Here is a 24,213-nt window from a genome sequence, read left to right as displayed (position 1 = left end):
TTGTTTGAAAGAAATGTGTTTGTATAGTAACATTTTTTTATTCTTGCTGGTACTGGGGTTTAACCTCAGGACCTCATTCTTTCCAAGCAGGTGTTCTACCCCTTGAGCCATGCCTCCAACCCTAAATCAGTTTGTATATTGATATATTTTATATTCAGAGAACATTCTTCTTGGAACATAAATATCAAGTGTTAAGCTGTTTCAAGTGAATGTTGTTGGAATTGAAATGCCCAAAAGAAAAAAAGAGAGAGATTTAACAAGCCTGATCTGGTATCTCACACCTCTAATCCTAGCTACTCAGGAAGCAGAGATCAGCAGGATTGAGGTTAAAAGCCATCCCAGGGAAATAGTTTGTGAGACCCTATCTCAAAAAAAAAAAAGACAAAAAATGTGCAGACAGAGCTACACAGGGGTATTCTTGTGATGTTTCCATGTATATGTGCATTATAACCAATTAATTCATCTCTTCTCTTTTCTTTATTGATTCTTTGGCAGTGCTGGGGTTTGAACTCAGGGCCTGAACCTTAAGCCACTCCACCAGCCCCATTTTTGTGAAGGGTTTTTCAAGTTAGTATCTTGAAAACTATTTGCTGCCTGAGCTGGCTTCAAACCAGGATCCTCCTGATCTCTGCCTCCTGAGTAGCTAGGATTACAGGTGTGAGTCACTGGCGCCCAGTCTTAACAAATGTTTTTATCTTCAACTTACATCTCTCTCCTGAACTCAGGAATCATGTATGTAATTGGCAGTTGGCCATCCTGTATACATGGTCTCAAATGTACAAATGTGATATGTTCAAGTCTGTGTCCTTTCTGCCATTGTATTATCATTATTATGTTGTTTTGGGGTTTTTTTGATGTTGCTGGGGTTTCAACTCAGGGCCACATACTTGTTAAGCGGTGCTCTACCACTTGAGCCACTCTGTCAGCCCTTTTTTATGTCAGCATTTTCTTTCTTTTTAAAGTTTTTTGTTTCTGTTGTTTTCTTGTGTGGGTTTGTTTGTGGTGTGTGTGTGTGTGTGTGTGTGTGTGTGTGCGCGCTGGCTATTTTCAAGATAGGGTCTCATGAAGTATTTGCCTTGGCTGGCTTTGAACCAGGATCCTACTGATCTCTGCCTCCAGAGTAACTAGGATTACAGGGGTGAACCAGTGGCACCCAGCCTGCTGTTGTATTCTTCTTCCATTTTCCAAAGTACACATAATAGTGCTAGTGTCTAAATGGCAGCAATCATGCAGATCGTCTGGAAATTAAATATCTTTTAATCTTTGTTTAGCAAATAATTAACCAAATTCTTTTCCTGCACTTGTTTTCTTTTTTCTCCTTTTAAGGTTTCTTCTCTATTCTGCAGTCTTACTTCTCTGTGACTAGAAGTCTCACTCTGTTTTTTTCCTGTTATCTCTCCCTTAAGCCTTTCCAGTTCTCCCAGGAATGACTGTTGGAATGTAGATTTGTTCAGTTTGCTCACCTGTATCACCTGACCTCATATTTTACACCTGTTGCTTGGGAAATGGCAGAGATGCCTGAAGTGAAGACCAGCAATCTTTTGCAGATAGGAAGGAAATATTGTGATGCCTGTGTGCATACTTTTAGTTTATAAGTCATTAGAAAACAGTAAGCACATAAAATTTTTTGTTGCACATTGTTTATATATATATAATGTATAATCAGTGCCTTCAATATTGTGTTTATCTCTTACCACAATACAGTTTCATTCACCTCAACACAATAATCTGTGTAGTTCCATTAATGTGGTGGCATTGTTTGCATGGTTGTAAGTGGAATAGACTTCTGCTGTTGTCTTCTAGCCATGAGAACACATTTTTAGCAAATAGAAGGGCTAAACATTTTATGCTTCTCAGTGAAGTACAGACTCATTGTGCAAAGTAGAATTATATAGTCTCCTTCCTTCCCTCATTTACTTTGAAGCTGTAAGTCAATTCATCTATCAGATTGTGGGTTTTTATTTATATTTAGTGGCTTCTTCATATAGGATCATAAGCTGCTTCAATTTTATTCATATATTTTTAAATAGAGTTGACTACCTATTTAGCCCAGGTTGTCCTTGAACTCACAGTACTCCTATCTCATCCTCTTCATTGTTGGGATTACAGCCATGTATCACCAGGCCTGTTTGTACTCATACTATAATATCTAGCAAAAAGAATGTTTTTAGATGTATAACTAAACTTTATTATAGTATTTTTATACTTAATAAATTTTTACAGTGACAGTACATTCCTGTGATTTTCCTTTACTCTATGGAGTAAAAAAAAGCTGCATTTTTTTTACAAAATAAACATATGAGAATTCCCCCTTTCCACACCCACCCCACAAAAGAAGCCAGAATGTCCATATTCTAGGGCTGGTGACTTGAGAACAAATATGGTGTTCCAGGTGCTGATGTATTAGAAATAGTCAAATAAAAACTATGAAGAATATTCAATCAAAGTGAGAAAAGCAAACATGAGAAGTGATCATTTAGGAAGGATGGTTAGAGAAGATTGTCTTACATAGAGTCTGTTTAAATTTGCTATGCTGGGGATTGAACACAGGGCCTCCTGTGTTCTGGTCAAGTAGCATTCCACTCAGCTACGTTCATAGTGGGATTATTTTTTACCTTGGCAGATCTTGAGTTGTACTTCCTGTTCTCAAAATTTTACACATAATAGGTGAAAATGATGATCTAAGTTGAGATCTATATCACTCTTGGAAGTACAATTTTGGAAATTGGTAGCTTGAACATTAATTATTCATTTATTATTATTTATTTTAACTTACAAACAAGTTTACTTAGGGAGTTGATTTAAAAAATGAGAAAAGCTCAGATTTAGACTAGTGAACCATGGTGTCAGACACCAGGCCTGAAATGTAACAATGACCTTGCTGTCCTCCCAGACTTGGGATGGGAGCCATAGGTGTCTTCAGTCACTGTGATTTAAGATGGAAATGAAGAGAACAGAGGACTTTCCACCACTGGCCCAGCACCCTCCATTTGTTACATGTGACACCTACACTGTTAAGCCATTTTATGTGTGGTCAGTGCATTTCAGCAACCATAGTCCTATTGCTAACTTGCTTTATGAGTATGGGAGAAGTTCCTGAAAGAGTCACTCTGTTTATGTTTATCATAAAATTCATACAGAAAAGAAACCTGTTTTTCTACCTTTCATCTCCAAGTCAGGTTTTGGGAGAATTAAAGAAACGTGGGGGTCTGGAAGAAGTGGCTCATACTGAAAATCCAGGCTATTTGGGAGGTGTAGATTGGAGGATTGTAGTTCAAGGCCATACTGGGAAAAGAATTAACAAGACTCCATTTCAACTAATAAGCCAAGTTTCACCACAGCTGTACTCATCTGTCACCCTAGTTCTGTGATTGGAAGATAAGAAGGATTCTATAAAGGTTGCCCTGCATAAAAACTGAGACCCTATGTGAAAAATAACTAAAAAACAAAGGCTTGGGGTATGACTCAAGTGGTAAATGCATGCCTAGCAAGCTTGAGGTCCTGTCTTTAAACCCCATTATCACCACCACCTCCTTCTCCCCAAAAATGGGGAAATGCAGAAACAAATTTGAAAATGCATTTATCATGAAGGGCTATTTCACTGAATACTGAGAAAAGTAAAACTATATCTTTAATGTGTTGAATCTTTCTATAAAACTTGATCTTTGTGGTGGAGGTGTGGCTGAAGTGGTAGAGCACCTGCCTTTCATGTAAGTAAATGTGAGAGAGACCCTGAGTGCAAACTCCACTACTAGCAAAAATTTTTGTATGCATCAGAGAGGTTGTAATCAAGGGAAAAGTATCTGTGGTGTGTAATATGGATCTAGATTTTCAAATACAAATGGTAGATATAATCTCGAAAATATAAAACATTTGATTGTATACCACTAATGAGATATGCTTGATGCTGCCGCAGGCTATGTTATATTTGACTGTGTTTGGAGACATTTTTGTTGTCATGACTAGAAGTTGGGAGGTGTTGCTAACATCTAGACCCCAGGGTGCAGAGGTGGTGAGACAGCCTAAAGAACACAGAGTAGCCCCTCAAGTATATAAGATTATGCATACGAGTATTTTCTGGTAGGAATTTTCCTTAATGTGGCCCAGAACAAATAAGGGAACAAAATACATATCCCTAGCATAATAGTGTGATTTAGATCATTATACACTCCATTTTCTGTCAAGACTATTTTATGAAAACAGGTTTATTTTCATGTTAGTCACTTTCCAGTTGCTATGACAAAATGACTGAGAAAACAACTTAAGGAAGGAATGATTTGGCTCACAGGGTCAGTCTTGGCTCTGTTGCTTCTGGCCCCATGGTGAGGTGTACCATCATGGCAGAGAGTGTATGGTGGAGCACAGCAACTCACAGACAGACAGAACCCTCACCCTCACAGACACATTCACAAGGCTGCTTCATTAATCTGTGTGCTTCTCAATCCAACCAGTTGACAAGATCTGCCATTATGATTTTTTTCAGTATTAGAAGCTGAAACTCTAATGTGAAGTGGTTCCTTCCTTTTAGCCTCCTAGTGTCCCCTGCCACATGCATGGTATGGCTTGTCTTGACCCATTCTTGTGTAAACTGTAAGGGGAGCTTCTATTCCCTTTGGGGCACTGTCGTCCATGCTTTTAGTGCCTCCAGTAGGCTGTACCTTTTAAAAGTTTACCACACTGAGAAACTAGATTCCATGTAGCTTTGGAGCCTTTGGGGAAGCGTAGCATACTCAAACCATGGCTGCTAGGAGTTTTCCATCAAATGTCACTCTATCTTAAGCAAGTATATCTTAATATACTTACATATTAAGATATATATAAGATAATATATATCTTAAGTATATTAAGTTATACTTGGTAATATACTGTTTTATTATATACATTTCTCTGCTAGTATATATAAATTTATATTGACATTATTACCTCTTTTTTTCCTTTTTGAGGCAGGTCTGTGGTGCAAGTTGGCCTCAAACCTCCTCTTACCTCAGCCTCCCAAGTCCTGGTATTATAGGCATGTGCCACTGCACCTGGCTTCAATATTTTTTAGTGTTTATTACTTTCTGATTTTGCCTTAAAATTTTTTTTTATTTTATCATTTTTACATTTACTCACATGTGTGTACATTGTTTGGGCCACATTTTCTCTTCCAAGGCAGAATCTGTTCCACCCTCTTCTTCTCCACTTTTGTTAAAGAGAAAACATAAGAGGTATTAACAAAGACGTAGTGTATTTGCTACTTTGAGATAAAGATAGCTATACAGAGAAATTCCTAGCATTGCTTCCATGCACATGTGTATTGCAACCCACATTGGTAAATCTCTACCAGACCTCTTTGCTCATTTCTGGTCCCCTTCCCATAGTGGCCTCTGTCAGTTTAAGATTACTATATCCTCTCCTCTACAGTAAGCACATCAACCACATTCAAGTTTTAGGTTTCCTTCCCTTTCCCTATTCCTTCTGTGCATGTTCTCCCCTTAGTGTGTGACCCATGTTCAATAATACTGCTGCATTCGTTTTAGATCTATAATCTGCATATGGGGGAGAACATGTGATTTTTGGCTTTCTGAGCCTGGCTAACTTTGCTTAAGATGTTTTCCAGTTCCATCCATTTATTTGCAAATAACAAAATTTCATTCTTCTATGTGGCTGAATAAAATTCCACTGTGTATACATACCACATATTCTTAATCCATTCATCAGTAGTGGGGCATCTTGACTGTTTCCAGAGCTTGGCTATTGTGAATAGTGCTGCAACAAACATGGGTGTGCAGGTGCCTATGGAATAACCTGAGTCACATTCCTTTGGGTATATCCCTAGTAGTGGTATTGCTGGATCATATGGCAGATTTATGGTTAGATTTTTAAGAAGCCTCCACATTGTTTTCCAAAGTGGTTGTACTACCTTACATTCCCTCCAGCAGTGGATTCCTTTTTCCCCACATCCTCATCAACGTTTGTTGGTGGTGGTATTGTTGATACTAGCTATCCTGACAGGAGTGAGGTGGAATCTTAGTGTGGTTTTGATGTTCATTTCCTTTATGGCTAGGGATGGTGAGCATTTTTCATGTGTTTTATTTTTTTCCATTTGGATTTCTTTCTTTGAAAAAGTTCTGTTTCATTCAGATGCCGACTTAATTGGTTCATTGATTTGGGGGGAGTTTAGTTTTTTGAATTCCCTGTGTACTCTGGTTATCAGTCCTTGACGACGTATAGTTAGCAAATATTTTCTCCATCTCTGTGGGTGGGTTCTTCAATTTTGAGACCATTTCTTTTGTTGTACAGGAGCTTTTTAATTTCATGTTGTCCCATTTGTCTATCCTTTCTCTTAGTTTCTGGGCTGTTGGAGTTCTATTGAGGAAGTCATTGCCTATTTCTATTGCTTCCATAGTATGCTCTGGTCTTTTGTGTACTAACTACAAGGTTTGTATATCAAGTTCCTTAATACACTTTTGTCGACACTCATACAGGATGACAGGCAGGGATCTAGTTCCAGTTGTCTGTAGCCACTTTTCCCAGCAGGATTTGTTGAAGAGGCTCTTTTCTCCATTGTATATTTTTGATGCCTTTGTCAAAAATAAGGTGGGCATAGCTGTGTGGTTTCATATCTGGGTCCTCTATTCTGTTCCACTGGTCTTCATATCTGTTTTTATGCCTTTACCATGCTGTTTTTATTGCTATGGCTCTGTAGTATAGTTTGAAGTCAGGTATTGTGATGCCTCCAGCATTGCTATTTTTGCTCAGTAGTCTGGCTTCAAATTTTTAAAAAGGCAATTTCTCCCTAAATTCTGGAGCTAACATAGTGCCAGCCAGTGTGTCCAAAAGAAACATTATTTACATAGAATCAAACAAGTCAGTCACATAATTGTTAATCACTGTACACAGTTTAATCATTGTACACAGTTGTGATCAGCAGTACTGGTTTCATTCTATTCAGTGAACAGCAATGTCTGGAAGGTAATTTCCCCCCTTGGTTCTTACTCCCTATCCTCCGTGGGATAGCATCATAGCTGTGTGTGTGTGTATGCTGAGTGCAGTGTATCTGAGCAGCCTCTGCATTTTCAGTGATAGAGCAGTGGGTACAACTCCACTAACAGAGGCCATACTCTAAATCCTGTCTCCACCACCAAACCTATGACTTCCCTCCTCCCCCTCTCTAGGGTTCTGTTTCTTCATGTTGAAAATGGAAGTAACAATGTAATAATGATAATAAAAATAAACTATGCTTATGGATTGAGCTCAGGGGCTCCCACATGCTAGACAAGTTTTTCAACAAGAGCTATATCCCCCCAGCCCAAATGAGATTTGTATATTCTCGCAGATCAGATGCCAAAAGTGTCAGATCCGAGACTGACAGGTTTATTTCTGGAAAGGGCTTTCACACAGACAGCCATATTTTTTTCCTGTGTCTTTCTATGGCTTTTCCACTGTTCTCCTGATAAGTGAGAATACTCTGATGTCTCTTCCTTTTAAAAGAACAGCAGTCTTGTGGTCCTAGACCCCTGGACTTGGGCCTCATTGGACCTAAATTATCTCCTTAAATTCCCTATGTGCAATGCTGTCTCATTGGGCATTAGGGATTCCACATGTAAATATAGGGAAGATACATATATTGTGTCCATAACACTCCCTGATTTGAAATTCCATCTCCATCATGTTTTAGAGGATTATTTGGGGTGGCTCTTTCTTTTGTCTACCCAACATTTCTTCTCCACAGTATTTTAGTAACAAGCCACCAGTGTGACCATAATATAATGCTGCATATGCAGTTTTCACAGCAGGTCTTGTGTACAGGGTAGAGAGTAAGTGTCCATTGGACCTATAATCTTCATAATCACTGACTTTGTGTGTGAGCCTTCAGCTGCCTGTATCATCAGAAGTCTGTATTTATAGGGTACAGAAAAGCTGTGAGCAGTGTGTCCTGAGGGCCTAAAGGTCCAGGTATTCTGAACATCCCTAAGCTCCAGCCTATGTGATTCATAGAAGACCACTAGTAGTTATTTCTTTTTTTTTCCATGTGTGTTTTTTTTCTTTAGCTACCAGTCTGTTGAGGCAGGTCACTTCTGTTTGTAATTGAGTCCTGCCTTGACTGAATTTGCCCTGTGTCTGAACTCTTTTTTTAATATCTAAAAATTACCTTCCTTTTGTATGTTACAAAGTGAATTTTCTTCTTTATGACCACTGATGTTGATCCATAATTCATTTAAGATCTGTGTTGACTTCCTTCCCATATCCTCAAGCCCTTCCTGAATTATGATTGGATTTGCATTGATCTTAGATTTCAGTGTGTACCTGCTTGGAGTGTATCACTTCACCCAGGTATCATGCCTCTTCCTTGGAGACCAGACTACAAATACAGTAATGCGGGTTCTGGCTACAAATGATCAGGCCCCAATTTCATTCCTAGGACAGATGACAAAGTAATGCTTTTGTCACCTCCACCACTGCTCACTGGCAACAGCCCACACTCTGGTTACACTCCCTGATATCTCCCAAATGGGACCAGAAGATACAGACTTCAAATACAGTATGAGTACATATAGAAGGGAAATAAATTAATAATTGGACATTAGCCAATCATAAAGTATATCTATAAAACACATATTGTAACTTGTTTAAAATTCATTTACTCTAATGCAAAAATGAAACAGAGGAACAAATAATGCCTCTTACGTCCTTTGATGATGACTGAGGGGTAAGGGGCTTTTTTATTTTAAGGGCTCCTACAAAGTGCCTTTGATAGTCTAGAGGTAGAATCCAAATTAAACAAAATAACATTTTTAATGGACTTTGGAGCAGCACACTCCTCTAGCATTTCTTCCTCCTGGCCTACTTCTATAATCTGATAAACTATTTGTTTCTGGAGTAAAAGGAAAGGAATTTGATATCCCATAGTTAATAAAACCTCAGGAAAATATAAAGATACATAATCAAAGTAATATTAACAACAAGACTCCCTTTCACTAAATGCCTTCCTATTGCACTTTTCTGAATCAGGACAGTCCCTAGAAAGGATATTGGGCTTTCCCCACATAATCTATTATATGGAATTCCTTATCTAGGAGGGCCCCTAATCTACTATGGAAACCAAGATCAATTTCTGAAAAATTATATTCTTGGGCTATTCTCCACCCTACCTTCTCTCAGGTTACAAGATCTTTTGGCTCAAATCCCTCCTCTTGCATTTCCAGCACACTGGCCCAGAAACTATATCCTGATAAAGGCCTGGAACAAAGATAAACTCAAGCCCACCTGGAAAGAACCTTTCCAAGTGAAACCCACCAGAGATGGCAATTTGAGCTACTGAATGGTGTTGGACATACTACACCCGACCAATGGACCAAACTCCTTTTCTGTTAATAAGAAAATAACCACAGTGGACTGTGTTAAATTCAGTTAGCTCTCTGTTAATAACCATAATTAATCCTACGACATGGATGAAAAATCCCAAAGTAATCCCAAGTATGCATAAAATAAAAATCTTAATCACAGAAACTGACCACTTGGGTAGACTGAATTTATACCTTAAAAAAAGTATTTCCACCCCCAGAATTGGACCCACTCCTAACTGTAATTTGAGAGGTAACTATGACCCCATTAAGGACCCCCAACAGAGTACAGGTAGTTAAGATAAAAGACTTAAGACAAACCCTAAAAACTTGAGACTGGAAATGAGAAAACAAATGCCTAGTTAAAATGGAAAAAATATTTGGTGAGCACTTACACTTGCTATGCAGGTTGACAGGAGAGTCAGGTGGTCCCATTCTGATCTGTTGAACCTCAGACCCTAGTGGTCTGGCATGCATAGTATCTCTATATCAGGAGTTGGCCTGGGGAAATAATAAGACCTTAGCATTAAAGTCTCCAGCAGTAAAAAAAAGACCTTAGCATTACTGTCTCCAACAGTAAAAAACCCAGGTCAAAAGCCCCCTCAGGTCATCAGGCCTCCAACCCAGAATGCCAGCTATACCTCATGCCTCTCTATGTATGGGGAGTCATTTGCATTTGTGGGTAATTTGACTGGCTGTGATGAAAGTTGATTCTTTGATGAGATGAGTAATCAAAATGGATTAGACAAAGCCTGAGCAGATGTCTGATGGCAGAGGGACTTTGAGATCCTCCTGGAAAATTAAAACAAAACCTGTAGTTTTTTTCAATTGGCCATCCCTTTCATCCTGGAAAATTTGAAAAATTTGGTCAGTTTAATGAAAAATTCAGATCCCAAACAAAAGCTATACAAACAGACAAAGTTCAGGCAGGTCATTTGACCCTCCTAGTCAATATAGTTCTAGAATTCCTAGACAGAGAAATAAGACAAAAGCAAGACATAAAAGGGATTCAGCTAGAGAATGAGGACATCAAACTGTCCCTATTTGCAGATGACAGGATTGTATACATAAAAGGCCCTAAAAACTCTACCCCAAAATTATTAGAAATCATAAACTCTTTGGGAAATGTAGCAGGATACAAAATTAACATACAGAATTCAGTAGCCTTCCTATATACCAAGAACAGACAGACTGAGAAAGAAATCAGGGAAACAATCCCATGTACAATAGCCTCCAAACCATTAAAGTAACTTGGAATAAATTTAATGAAGAAAACCAAAGATCTTTTTAATGAAAACTATAAACCACTGAAGAGAGAAATTTAAGAAGACATCAGAAGATGGAAATATCTCCTATGTTTGTGGGTTGATAGAATCAGCATTGTGAAAATGACCATACTACCAGAAACAATTCACATACTCAACATAAACCCTATCAAAATTCAAATGATATTCTGCAAGAACTAGAAAACTCAATCCTGAAATACATATGGAAATACAAAAGACCTCAAATAGCCAAAACAATTCTGAGCAAAACGTCTAGTGTTGGAGGCATCAAAATACCCAAATTCAAACTATACTTCAGAGCCCTAACAATAAAAATAGCATGGTATTGGCACAAACATAGACAGGAAGATCAATGGATCAGAATAGAAGACTCAGACATAAACCCATTCATCTACAGCTGCCTTAACTTTGACAAAGGAATCCAAACACACAATGGAGAAAATGTATGCCTTTCAACAGGTATTTCTGGGAATACTGGATATCCACTTGTGGAAGAATGAAACTAGATCCCTGTGTTTCACCTTGTACCAAAATCAACAAAGAACATAATACAAAGCCTGAAACTTTGAAACTACTACAGGAGTACTAGAAAATACAATGGAACATATAGGTATAGGGAACAATTTCCTAAGTAGAAATCAAAGGCTCAACATCTAAGAGAAGGAATGAATAAATGTGACTGCAACAAAGAGCTTCTGCAAAGCAAAGGAAACAGCCACTAGACTCAAGAGACAGTCCACAGAATGGGAGAAAATGTTCTCCTGCTACCCATCCAATAAGAGACTAAATTCCAGAATCTACAGGGAACTAAATAAACTGAACTCCCAATGAATCAACATCCCAATGAAGAAGTGAGCACATGAATTAAGCAGGGAATCCTCAAAGGAAGAGGTGTAAATGGCCAGTAAATACATGAAGAGTGCTCAACTTCCCTGGTTATAAAAGAGATGTAAATCAAAACAACACTTAGATTTCATCTCAGCCCACTTAAAATGGCTATATTCAAGAGCAATAACAACAAATGCTGGCAATGATGCAACAAAACAGGAACACTTATACACTGTTGGTGGCAATGCAAATTAGTAAAACCACTATGGAAAGAAGTAAGGAGAGTCTTCAAAAAACTAAAGATAGAACTGCCAAATGATCCAGTGATACCACTCCTGGACGTCTACACAAAGGAAGGTAAATCAGGACACAGTAGAGACATCTGTATGCCAAGGTTCATTGCAGCATTAATCACAATAGCCAATCTATGGAAACAACCCAGATACACTACGCCTAAAGTTATGCTGCTTGAGCCACACCTACAGTCAATTTTGCTCTGGTCATTTTGGAAATGGGGTCTTGAGAACTATTTGCACCAGCTGTTCTCAAACCATGATCCACCTGATCTCAGCCTCCCAAGTCGTTAGGATTATAGTTGTAAGCCACAGTCACCCAGCTCTTTCAGAGACTTTTTCATGAGAAGAACCCTGAGGTTCTCTGCTTTCCCAGGTCTCCTGGGGAATTATCTCCCTGGAATTCATTTCCCCATGGTCAGCCATCTGAACACTCAAAGGTTGCTGAAGCTAAGGCTCATGTGGGTCCAGACTGTACTGTACAGTAGGTGGTCGACTTTGGCATCCTCCACATGATGCTTGATTTAGGTCTGTAGAATGCAAGAAATATGGGCACATAGAGGATTCCATTGATATTTCAAAGGAAAGCCTGGGAGGTCAAGCAGTATAAGGTAGTTCTGGAGTCTCTGCAAGCATCCATTGAGAGGTCAAGGTATAAAGCTGTGACAGTGAACCTGAGCTGCCATGGAGATAACAGAAGGTCAGTTGCCAGCAAGGTAGATGATATGCAAAGGGAAGGCCACAGGCAGTGAGCACAGCCAGCCCAAGAGCAACCATGTTGGTTGCACCTGTCAAGGGACAGGACTGCCTGAGATCTTTGGAGCTCAGCTCACAGCACCAGGTGTTCCTGATGCTGGACCTGATGGTATAGGGTTTATTGCTTACCATGCTTGCCTTTGGTTTTGGTTTGGTCTGATTTTGCCTTACTTTCTCCTTTTGCTCCCTTTTGGAATGACAGTGTTTACCCTTGATGCATTATACTTTGAAATGTAATTTTCTTTTTGATTTTCTAGGGTTTTACTCTTAAGAATTTGCTTTGGGTCTCAGAGGAGACTTTGGACTTTTGAGAAACTCTGAGAACTCTTGCAGATGGACAAAATGCATTTTCCATTGTCAGATGGACCTGAACCTTTGAAGACAAGAATTCAGTGTTATGGTGTGGATGGTAAATGCCCTCAAACATTCATGTTTTAAAGGTTTGGCCCTCCATGCAGCAGAATCAAAGGTGGGGCATTTGTTAGATGATTGGGACATCAGGGCCCTTAACTCACAAAAGGATTAATCCACTTATTGATCCAAAGCATAAGAGGCTTGAGGGAAGTGCCTTGTTATTACACTCAGCTTTCTCTTTGGTTCCTGGCTACCAGGATGTACATGAGAAGTTCATTCTACCTTGGCAAGATTTCCTACTTCAGTGGGAGCACCCACTGTTCCAGAGATGGGTGTGTCTGAGATACCTGTAATGACATGGCAGGACCTCTGTGATGCTGCCAGGTGTCTGGCTTTCTCTCTCTTACCACCCATCTTCCTCTGCCCCCCAAGAAATCTGGTTCACTCATCAGCACCCCTCAGAATCTCAGACTGGCTCTAAAAAGGAGAGATGTCACTATGGAAAAAGCAAACTCTTTGTATGCTGTTTGTTGCTAAAGAGTGTCCTCTGAAGATTTTTGTCATTTAATCATTCTGGTTAATAAAAATCTTTCATTGCAGGAATAGCTTTTTCCAGATATTTTCCATATTGGAGGAGAAGCATCTGGCAGGTCAGGTAGGAATCAGTGCCAGTTTTTAAGACCTGTTTGAACAAATTAAAAGCAAGAAAAGATGTTTAGAAGAAGTGGGCTTGCTTGGCATCTATTTTTATTTCTGTCTTGACTATAGATGATATCACGACATCTGAAAAATGATGCAGAAATGTCACCAGACAACAGAGTTTTACAAAGAGAATACAAAAAGGCAAAAAGAAAATATCTAAATGGCTGAATATGACAGACAGCATTAAAACAGCTATACTAAGTGCTCCTTGTTACAATTAGGAGCACATGGACACAACCCTGTGAAAGTCAAGCATTGTTAACTTTAGATCTCTTACAAGTTAGGTGGACAATGCCTGTGACACCAAATCTAATCGAAAGTACATTTCATAGATACTGTAACACTCATTTGGCTAAGATAAATATAGGCCAAGTTTTAAATAGCAGGATTGCCCAAATGACAGGTTTTCTGAATGTTACTGATCACAACAGCATAACTGACAAAAGTTTCATTAACTATTTTATATGCCAAAGGCTTAGATATAATCCTTTTGGGTAAAAGAAAGCTTTAGTTGGTCATTTCACATATATTATACAAACACTTTTAACTTTGCAAATGTTTGTACAATATTTTTTAAAAGTCTAGATACAGAGCATAGTTTTAAAGAGGTCATTTAAGAGATATTTACATGAGCAAATACCTAAATGAACTCTGACTTAGTTAAGGTTCAGTTTAAGTATTTAAAAGCTGAACAAGATCAATAGAAAACATGAGTAATTATTTTGGTAAACTCTTTCCTTACAGCGCTTCTTATATTACACAGAGCAGAACAATATTAAGATAGCCTTGTTGTTATGGCAATAGAGATTCAGATTCTAGTTCAACCTGAACTTGAAAATCTTTCCAGAGACCATGAAAAAGGCAATCTTAAACAGTTTGTCTATAAAATAACTAACTTATACAGACACATTTGTTAATAGATCTAATTGTGAAAGAATTGACTGTAAATTATATTTAATGACAAAATAAAGCAGATTAAGGTTACTGTCCATAAAATAATGCCTGTATTTTAGTTAGACCTGATTGACAAAAACTTTGAAATACTGTTTTTTCTTAAAAGTAGCAGCAGGAGAGGGAGGGAGACAAGAGAACAGGCACCTTTCATTTCTTTACATTAAGTCTATAATAGGAATCATCCTAAAGATGTTCACAGTTATATGCAAAAAAAGTTCTACATGAGGCATGCCATAAACATCAATTTAAGCATGCCTAGATTCAAGAGCTCAAATCATGCAAAAAATAACTAGGTGGCCACAAGTACATTGATCAGTTATTTAAAAAAAATTAGGAGCAGATTGGGATGTGTCCCATTCCACTCCTTCAGGACTCATTTTGGATGACTTGATAGCTGAAGTATTGAAGTATTGAAGTCAATACCAGGAAAGTGTTTTAAGTCAGTTTCAGTCACCAATAAGACTGTTGTCATAGCTATCAGATTTTTGTCTTGGATAAATTAATCATACAACAGACATACACAATGTCACACAATGGCTACAAAACAATTACATTATTCCCAGGTGTATTCTTAGATATTGAAGGCTTTAGCTTTACTTTCTAGAGGGTGTTTTTAATAATTTCTACAAGCTACAGTAGCTTTGTTATTAATCAAACCATTAACGTAAATTTAGAGACCCTAGTCTTGGGTGTAGGGTTGGCATCCCATATCCTCATCTGAACAAAAGATACAGGATGCATGAGTCCATACTCTTATTTTATACCAAAAATTTGCTTTTAAATTAGAATGTATATGACAGACAGGGAAAGAGGCAGAGACTTATATCCAAATGCCTTATTATCTCCATAGCAGAATTCAAGAAGGCTGCCTTTTCGCCTTTTAGCTAATGCCCTAACCTAGAAAACTGAGATTTTAATTTTAAATACCTGGGGCATTTGCTGGAAATAAAGAAAAGCTTAGACAGAGAATTGGAATTCTGTGTTTGGCAAGGATCACCATATTTATTAAGTTAGTTCAAGGAGGACATGTAAATGCAAGGTTGTAGCTGGTGCAGTGCTTCCTGCCTGTAATGCTATGTGGGAGGCTGAGATCAGGAGGATGGTAGTTCGAAGCCAGCCTGAGCAAATAGTTCGTGAGACCCCCATCTCCAAAATAACCACAGCAAAATGGATTGCAGGTGTGTCTCAAGTGGTAGAGCACCTGCATTGCAAGTGTGATGCCCTGAGTTCATACCCCAGTCCCACCAAAAAAAAAAAATCAAGGACACATAAGAAGTTGAATTTGAACATGAATGCAAAACTGAATTCCTCCTGTGAGTCTGTGAGGCTCTTTTGAATGATTCTCTAATGAACAGAGATTATTTGCATATCTACAGAGTGATTTTGCATTGCTCTCAGTCATCTAATTTACAGAGATGTCAAATAGCTCAGCAGCAAGGAAGGGAGTGAAGCCCCCTTAGAATCCTGCAGCCTGGAAGTGTGTGCCCTAAATAAGGCAGTATTCCACCAAATCACGTTTTTCTCTATAGGTATCTATAGCTAGTCCTCATTATTCATGGATGTCGTATTTGCAGATTTTCATTTTATGTTGTTTGTTTATTTTGTTTGGTGGGACTTGGGTTTGAACTTAGGGTTTTGCACTTGCTAAGCAAACAAGCACAATACTGCTTGAGCCACACCTCCAGTCCTTATTTTATTTTTTGAGAAAAGGTCTTGCAGTGTAGCCTTGGCTGTTCTCAGAGCTCTGCTCCTTCTGACTTAACCTCCAGTGCTGGGATTAAAGGCATTCTTACTATTCCTGCCTCCCCCCCTTTTCGCACACCTCTGTACTGAATCCTCAACCCTTGCATATTCTTATACTGACTAAAATTTATTTGCAACCTCCAAATCAATACTCTGGCATGCTATGGCACTTTCAAGGTCATTCAGGGACATGAGGTCAGTGTCCACATGCCTGTTCCCAGCTGAGGTCAAACAAGTTCTCATACCATAAAAAGTACGCTGTTTCAGCCTGCAGCCACCATTTCACAATGACTGTGACTTTTGCTGGTGATTTGGCTGTGTAAAATGACCTTGAAGTCCTGGGTAACAATCCTGAGCATAAGAGGCTGTGATAGGCCTTAGGAGAAAATAATGTTTGTCAAGCTCCATTCACGCCTGAGATATGGTGCTGTTGGCTGAAAGTTTGATATCAGTAAATCAGTCATACATATTAAACAGTGTCGAGACAGAAAGGCACATGAAAGTAGATTGCATATTGATGAATTGATGGAACATGGTGACTGGAGGCTGCACAAACCTAACCCTGTACCACACTCAGATCAGTGCTTCACAGTTCACTAGTTCAATGTTTGTGGGTCATTATAGAATATGACTTCAGTAGTAAGAAGCAAACTGTATTTTGTTCAGTATGCAAGTTCTCACCTTTGGATTTTTGGATGCACCTAGGGAACTTAGTAAAATACAAGTTCTTGTATTCTATCTCCAGTTCCACAAGTAAAAGTATAATAAAGTAAAATAAACTTCTGATCTCCCAACCCTTCATGTGTTCTCTCTGAGGTTTGGGTGTGGGTGTGGAGACTCTTGACATACCGTAAAGGCTGAAGGCATCCAGGGCTCCAACAAAGAACCCATGGGTGGGAGCTGTGGTGCTGATCCATGAAATTCAGCTGTCCCTAATTTCAGGGGTAGGTGGTGGCCTCATTTGGCCCATGGTTTGGCTCCTGCTTCTGTAAGACAGTTAAGAAAGACTGCAGAAGGGAAAGAGCTAGATATGGAGGTGTCACTTGGGTCTTGTTCCTTGGTTAAGGCACATATTTTTATAAAATTTTGTAAAGTGAGGTTAATAATAGTAATTGCTTTGCAGGATTGGTTTGTTTATTAATTCTATTAGTAGAAGAAGAGGGGTGATTGAGCTCCCAATACTTTAGGATGGTAGCCCAGGAGTCTTGAAGAGGCCCTGGGCTATATAGGGCTGATCTGATGCAAGCACAGATTTTATTGAAGGGATAGTTAAACATCTTAATGGGTTGTACTTAGCAAAATAACTAAGTCAAAGAATAGTTGAAGTTCATGAGATTAAGTCAGGAACTGAGTTTAGGCACACCCCCTACTCTACTTGAAAGTTGTAGCTATAATTGACTGTATAATTAACTTCTTAATGAACACCACCATCTGACTGCCCCCATCCTTATCAGACTGGACAATTCAAGATGGTCTCCTTCATCCATCCTGTCCTTGAAACCTGTAATGTACATTTTATGACTATTGCTCATTATTGTGATGAGACTTCCTTTTTGTTTATCTTGGGAAAATTAAAAGGCAGAGACAGGCAGGATGGATTTGGAAACCATGATCTATATAGGCTGCATTAGAGAGACTCATGTTGAGTGCAAAGAAACACAAAGATTGAAAGATGGGGAAAAAAGTTGTTTCTTGAAAATAGTATATTTCATTCATGAGTGTATTATCATGCAAGTAGATTTTTATATCAAAAATGTCACAAGAAAGGTCAGTATATATTGATAAAGATCTCAATTCTCCAAGATACAACAAATTTTATCATAATATCCTCAGAATTATGAATACCCTTGAAATATATGAACCAAAACTAGAAGTAATTCAAGTGTTTAACACGTCCTATCTATGATCCATGAAGAAGTAGAGAACTTGACAGGCAGAAATGAATTTGGGATATTAGCAAGTCTCAAGAGAGATGGTACACCTCAGAAGTCAATAAACAAGCAAAATTTACTTCTGCAGAAGGGTGTGCCACAGACAAAGAGTCTGGTTAGGAAGCACACCGGGCAGGAAGTCTGCTTAGGTTTTTATCTCCAATGAATGTCTGCACCTCACACTGATTGAAAGGGTTTTGTGTTCACAGTCTTCAAGATTGGATAATTTGGAAATGGAAGACATGGGGCAAGGAGAGCAAAGATTTACTTGAACAATTGTTGCCTTAAGCAAGCAGTTTTTGAAATTAGGGCTCTTGGCAATAACAGAAACTTGGTCAGGTATGAAGAACAGCCCTTTGTTTAAAACAGGAATTTACAGGGTTAAGTGACATGTCAAAAGGCACAGAGGCAACAATCCAGGGAAGGTAAGCTGACATCTGTACAATGATAATATACCACATATTAACCCCTGTGACAGAAAAGGCCTGACTTTACTTGATTTTCACAATTTCCCCCCTCTTATTAAGTTTTCTTCAAATTTATCTAGCATTAACTGACTCTTTTTTGTCTGTTTAGCTGTATACAAAGGAGGATATTATTTTGGAAAGAAACAGGTGTTTCTTTGGTGAGGGCAGTTTTAATTAAACTTTTAATGAGTCCCCTCATACAAGAAATAATACAACGCACTAATGTGACCATTTCTCCAAATACAATAATTAGAGAAGTAAAAATAGTTATCATATCTTTTTTTTGAACAATCTTTTTATCAATGGTAAACAGGTCTTCTATTTTTGAATTTTTTAAACTTATTTGTTCAGGTAGTTAATCCTTGTAAACTTTTGCGACAGTGCCATCAGGAGCAGTATTATTGTTCCTTGTTGACTAGCATTATATCCAAAGCTAGTCTATTTTCCAAGGCCATTCTACTTGGGGCATCTAGTTGTTCTGTTATTCCTTTGATAGAATCCCTGGTATAGTTAACAAATCATTGATGATTATAGTAGATATAATTAATCCAGTCTATATTTTGTTTTCTGTGGGCCACCAGAATAGTGCTAATTTAAAATCTGCTGCTATTTAGTTTTCAGCCTTGAATTCATTAGGGAACCCAAGGAACTCCAGTGGCACCTATATAAATGGATGGGTCAAGTGATCTGCCTAGAGTTTTCTGTTTGTATCCCTTTTATTTTGGAATCTGAGCTTCTTATTAGACTGGCCAGATTTTTGAACTCCCAGGGTGCAAGGGATGGCCAATTGAACCAAAGTACAGGTTTGCTTTAATTCTCTGGAAAGATCACAAGCAAAGGCCCCTCACAGTACCATCAGACATCTGCTCAGGCTTTGGTCAATGCATTTTGGTTATTCATCTCATCAAAGAATATCCTTTCATCACAGTCAAAAAGTTACCTACAAATGTCAGTGACTCCCCATACCTAGAAAATCACAACGTGTAGTTGGCATCCTGGGATAGGGCCTGATGGTCTCAGGAGTCTCTTGTCCTGGGCCTTTTACTGTTGGAGACAGCAGTGCTAAGGTTTTGTAGGACTCATTTCCCCATGCTGACTCCTGACACAGAGATACCATGCATGCCATACCATTAAGGTCTGGGGTTTAACAAAGAAGAATGAGACCACCTGAGCCTCTGTTCTACCTCCAGCACAATTGTAAGCACTCATAGAATATTTTATCCATTTTAACCAGGAATTTGTTTTTCCATATCCAGTCTCAAGAGTCTGTACTCTTAAAAGAGTCTGTACTCTTTTAAGATCCTTGAGGGGTTCTTACTGGACACTCAAATTAGGGATAGTAGTTGGTCCAGTTCCAGAGGGGGAAATAATATTTTTGAGATGTAAAGGCAGTCTGCAATAGGGTCAATTTCTGTGATTGAGACTTTATTTTATGTATACGGGGGCTACTTTTGTGTTGTTCATCCATGTGGTAGGATTAATTATGGTTATTAATAGAGGGTTAACTGAACTAGTCAGAGTCCACTGTGGTTTCATTTTTCAGATGTAATGAGTCCAACACCATTCAGTAGTTCATATTGCCATCTCTCATGAGTAGCACTTGCAAAAGTCCTTCCCAGGTGGGCTTGAGTTTATCTTGCTTCCAGGCCTTTTCCTCTATGTCAGGATATAGTCTCTGGGCCAGTGAGGGTACTGAAAATGCAAGAGGAGGGATTTGAGCAAAAGACCTTGTAACCTGAGATAGATTACCAAAATTACCAAGATTACAGGGCAAACAGAAACTTATTCCCCACCCTGGTCACAAGACCCGCTATGAAGACTGCATATGCAGCATTATATTATGGCTGGCACATTAGGGTCAGGTGAAATCTCTGTAATCACACTGATGCCTTGTTACTAAAATACCATGAAGAAGAAATGTTGAGCAGATGAATGTAACAGCCTCCCCAAATAATCCTCTAACACAGGACGGAGAAGTGATTTCAAATCAGAGTGTGTTGTGGACACAATGTATGTGTCTTCCCTAAATTCCCATGTGGAAGCCCCAATACCAGATGAGACTGCATTGCACACAAGGGATGTAAGGGGATGAGGTAGGTCAAATGAGGTCACAGTACAACAGTACATGGGTCTAGTCCCACAACACTGCTGTTCTTATAAAAGGAAAATATACCAGAGCTTTCTCTTTCATCACCAGAACAGTGGAAATGACACATGAGGACACAGGAAATAAAATGTGGAAGCCAGAAAGGCCTTTTTAGAAACAAACCTGTCAGTCTATGCATCTTACACTTTCAGAATCTGGGTTGAGGGAATGTAGCTCAGTGTTAGGACACTTGCCTGGCACATGGGAGGCCCTGGGTTCAATCCATACCCTCAGTTTAAATCATCCAGGTTGTATGATACTGGGCTTTCACTTGTTCATCACACACACTGCCACAGACTGCATAAACTAAAAAGAAGAGATTTATTTTGGATCTGTTGGTGCAAGATGAATGGGGACATTTGACAGTGGCTTCCTTGTTGTCAGTCTGTGACAGGCTAACACGTGATGAGAGGCAGGGAAACTGAGTGTGTATGTGTGTCTCCTCTGCTCTCTCTCCTCCCTATAAATCCATCAGGATTCAATAATCCTGGCTCTTCCTCAAAGACTATCTAATCTATCTAATCCCACCTCTACACACCATAGTTGGGCTAAGTTTCTATTATCTTAATTACTTACAATGATCACTAAATTTCAACACACAAAATCTTGGGGTACCCCAGAATTGTAATGTTTCATTATGGCAGCCTGAATAGAAAATCAGAGCAGGTGAGGAGTAAATTAAACCCGATGATGTAGTATAGGGAAGGAAGAATGGAAGAAAGTTAGGTACTCACCTCACACCAAATCTTTTCAAGCAACAGCACACAGAGCTATCAGTGAACCCTGGGGTGTGAACTTAGGGCCAACACCTTCAGCCACTCTGCCTGCCCCTTTTCTGTGATAGGTTTTGTTGAGGTAGGGTCTTCCAAACTGTTTCCTTGGACTGGCTTTCAATCTTGATCATCCTGATCTCTGCCTGCTGAATAGCTAGGATTAGAGACATGAGCCACTGGTGCCCATCTTGTTAAAAATCTTTCTCTCTCTCTCTCTCTCTCTCTCTCTCTCTCTCTCTCTCTCTCTCTCTCTCTCTCTTTCTCCTGTCTGATATTTTAACTTCAACAATATCCCCTTGAAACAGTTTAACACTTGATATCTGTGTTCCAAGAAAAATGTCCTGAGAATATAAAATATATCAATATATAAACACATTTAGGGTTGGAGGCATGGCTGAAGTGGTAGAGTGCCTGCCTGGCAGAAGGGGGTCCTGAAGTTAAACCCCAGTACCAACAAAAACAACAAAAATGTGTAAGTATACAAACACATTTCTTTCAAACAATGGAATAACTATCTGGTGCTTAGAATGATCCTGGTTAAAATACTAGCCATCCTTGAACATGTTCTGAAAAGTAGCACTTCTGCCCTGGAAGTGCAATCTGCAATATTTCCATAGCAAATAAATGTTATAAAATTAACCTGACATGAAGATTGCAAGAAATAGAAACCCACAACTTCACTGTTCTAAAGACAAAGAACTATTCTCCACATGCCCTAATGCAAACTCTAATAAATCACACCCTCAAATAAATTCTCTGTTCCAGATCATGGAAGGTCCCTTAAAAGAAAGGGATCAACCCCCAGCATAGCAAATTTAAACATACAAACTTCAACTAAGACAATCTTCTTTGATCATCCTTCACAAATAATCACATCTGATGTTTCTTTTTCTCACTTTGATTTAATATTCCTCATGGTTCTTATTTGACTACTTCAAATACATTAATTTGTTTTACTCTCAGCAAACTGTAAATTCTATGAAAGAGACATTACTTTCTGTCATCAATACAAATATAAAATTGTTAGTGCTTTGAAATTACTTCCACTAAGATGTACTGAAGCATAAATAATTTATGAATAAATGTCAGACAAAACAAGTCCATGAGAAGCCAGACATGGTGGCAGACACCATCACTGAGGAGATGGAAGTAGGAAGATGGAGACTACAAGGCCAGCCAGGGTACATATCAGGAGTATGTCTCAAAAAATTTTAAAACCAAGTGCCAGAGACTCACACCTGTAATTCTAGCTAAGTGGGAGGGTGAAATAGGGAAGGTAATGGTTCAAAGCCAACCTCAGGCACATAGTTCACAGGACCTGTCCTCCAAAATAACCACAACAAAATGCTCTGGAGGTGTGGCTCAATTTATAGAGCACTTGCTTTGCAAGTGCCTTTCTGCTTTGGAAGCTCAAAGCCCTGAATTCAAAACACAGTCCCACAAAATTTTTTAATTAATTAAAAAAATTCATGAGGCTGGAGGGTGAAGCAACTGAGAACATTGAAAAAATAAACGACAAAGAAAGATATTGGAAAATAGGGTTAAGATTTGGGATAAAGGTGTGAGAGTCTTCCTTGGAGAATGTAATGCACAGTTTTACGGGTATAAGCCGACTGTCCTCAGGTCTGCAATCTGGAAAATACCCTGGTGAAGTCAGCACAACATGGCTAACATCTGCTGGGATGCCCTCTCATGGCCTCCCCACACAGTATGCACTCTGGTTTGGGGGGTTTTCTCCCATCCATGCCTTTCTCCAGATTGAAGATCAGCTCAGGTTTGGTGATATATTTCCCTGTTCATGCAAAACAATGTGGGATTTTGTCAAATGATTAAGTCAGGATTTTTCCCGACTATCTCTTTCTGCAAGGATGGACATGTTCGGTACCTGTGCTGTCACCAAGGAAGCTGCTAGCCACAGTGATTACCAAACACTTTAAATACCATTGGTATCACTGCAGAGCTATATTTAAATTTTTAAATTTCTTTTTCTTGTTTATTTATTGTTGTCTCAGCATATGATACTTGTAACTGGGGCTACATTTACAAAGTGCTTGTAATGTTTCTTAGTTAGATTCACCTCCTCCATAATTCTCCTTTATCCTCCCTCCACCCATTTTTAGAACAGTTTCAATAGGTCTCATTGTTCCATTTTTATATATGGATACATAGTACTTCCACCATATTCACCCCCCTTCACCATTTCCTTATGCCATACAAAAGTCCAGGCTTGTTTCACTTCTTGTCATTCATTTTTTAAAAAAAGACATTTTTATTTGTTTGTGATATTAATATAGGGAGTTTAATTGTGACATTTCCATATATATATATGTGTGTGTGTGTGTGTGTGTGTGACATTTTATAAATATATATATATAGTCACATATATATATATATATAATGGAAATGTATAATGTATATATTATGCCCTGAAGTGGTTCATCACATCCATTATGCCTCAGGTTCATCAACACAAGACAAACCTCAGCTTTGGAACAGTGCAATGAAGGGGTACATGTGAAATTTTCATGAGAGGGGGTGAAAAATTGAGTTCTTCATGGGCTGGAACTGTGCACCTAAATAGTTGTCATATATTTACTAAGAAGTCAGCACTTGTTTCTGAGGGCTACAGGACAGTTTCACTCACCCAAGGACAC

This window comes from Castor canadensis, chromosome 2 (genome assembly GCF_047511655.1).
Source record: "Castor canadensis chromosome 2, mCasCan1.hap1v2, whole genome shotgun sequence".
In the NCBI taxonomy this organism is placed as follows: domain Eukaryota; kingdom Metazoa; phylum Chordata; class Mammalia; order Rodentia; family Castoridae; genus Castor; species Castor canadensis.
The sequence above is the reverse complement of the archived record's forward strand: the minus strand, read 5'-3'. Positions refer to the sequence as shown.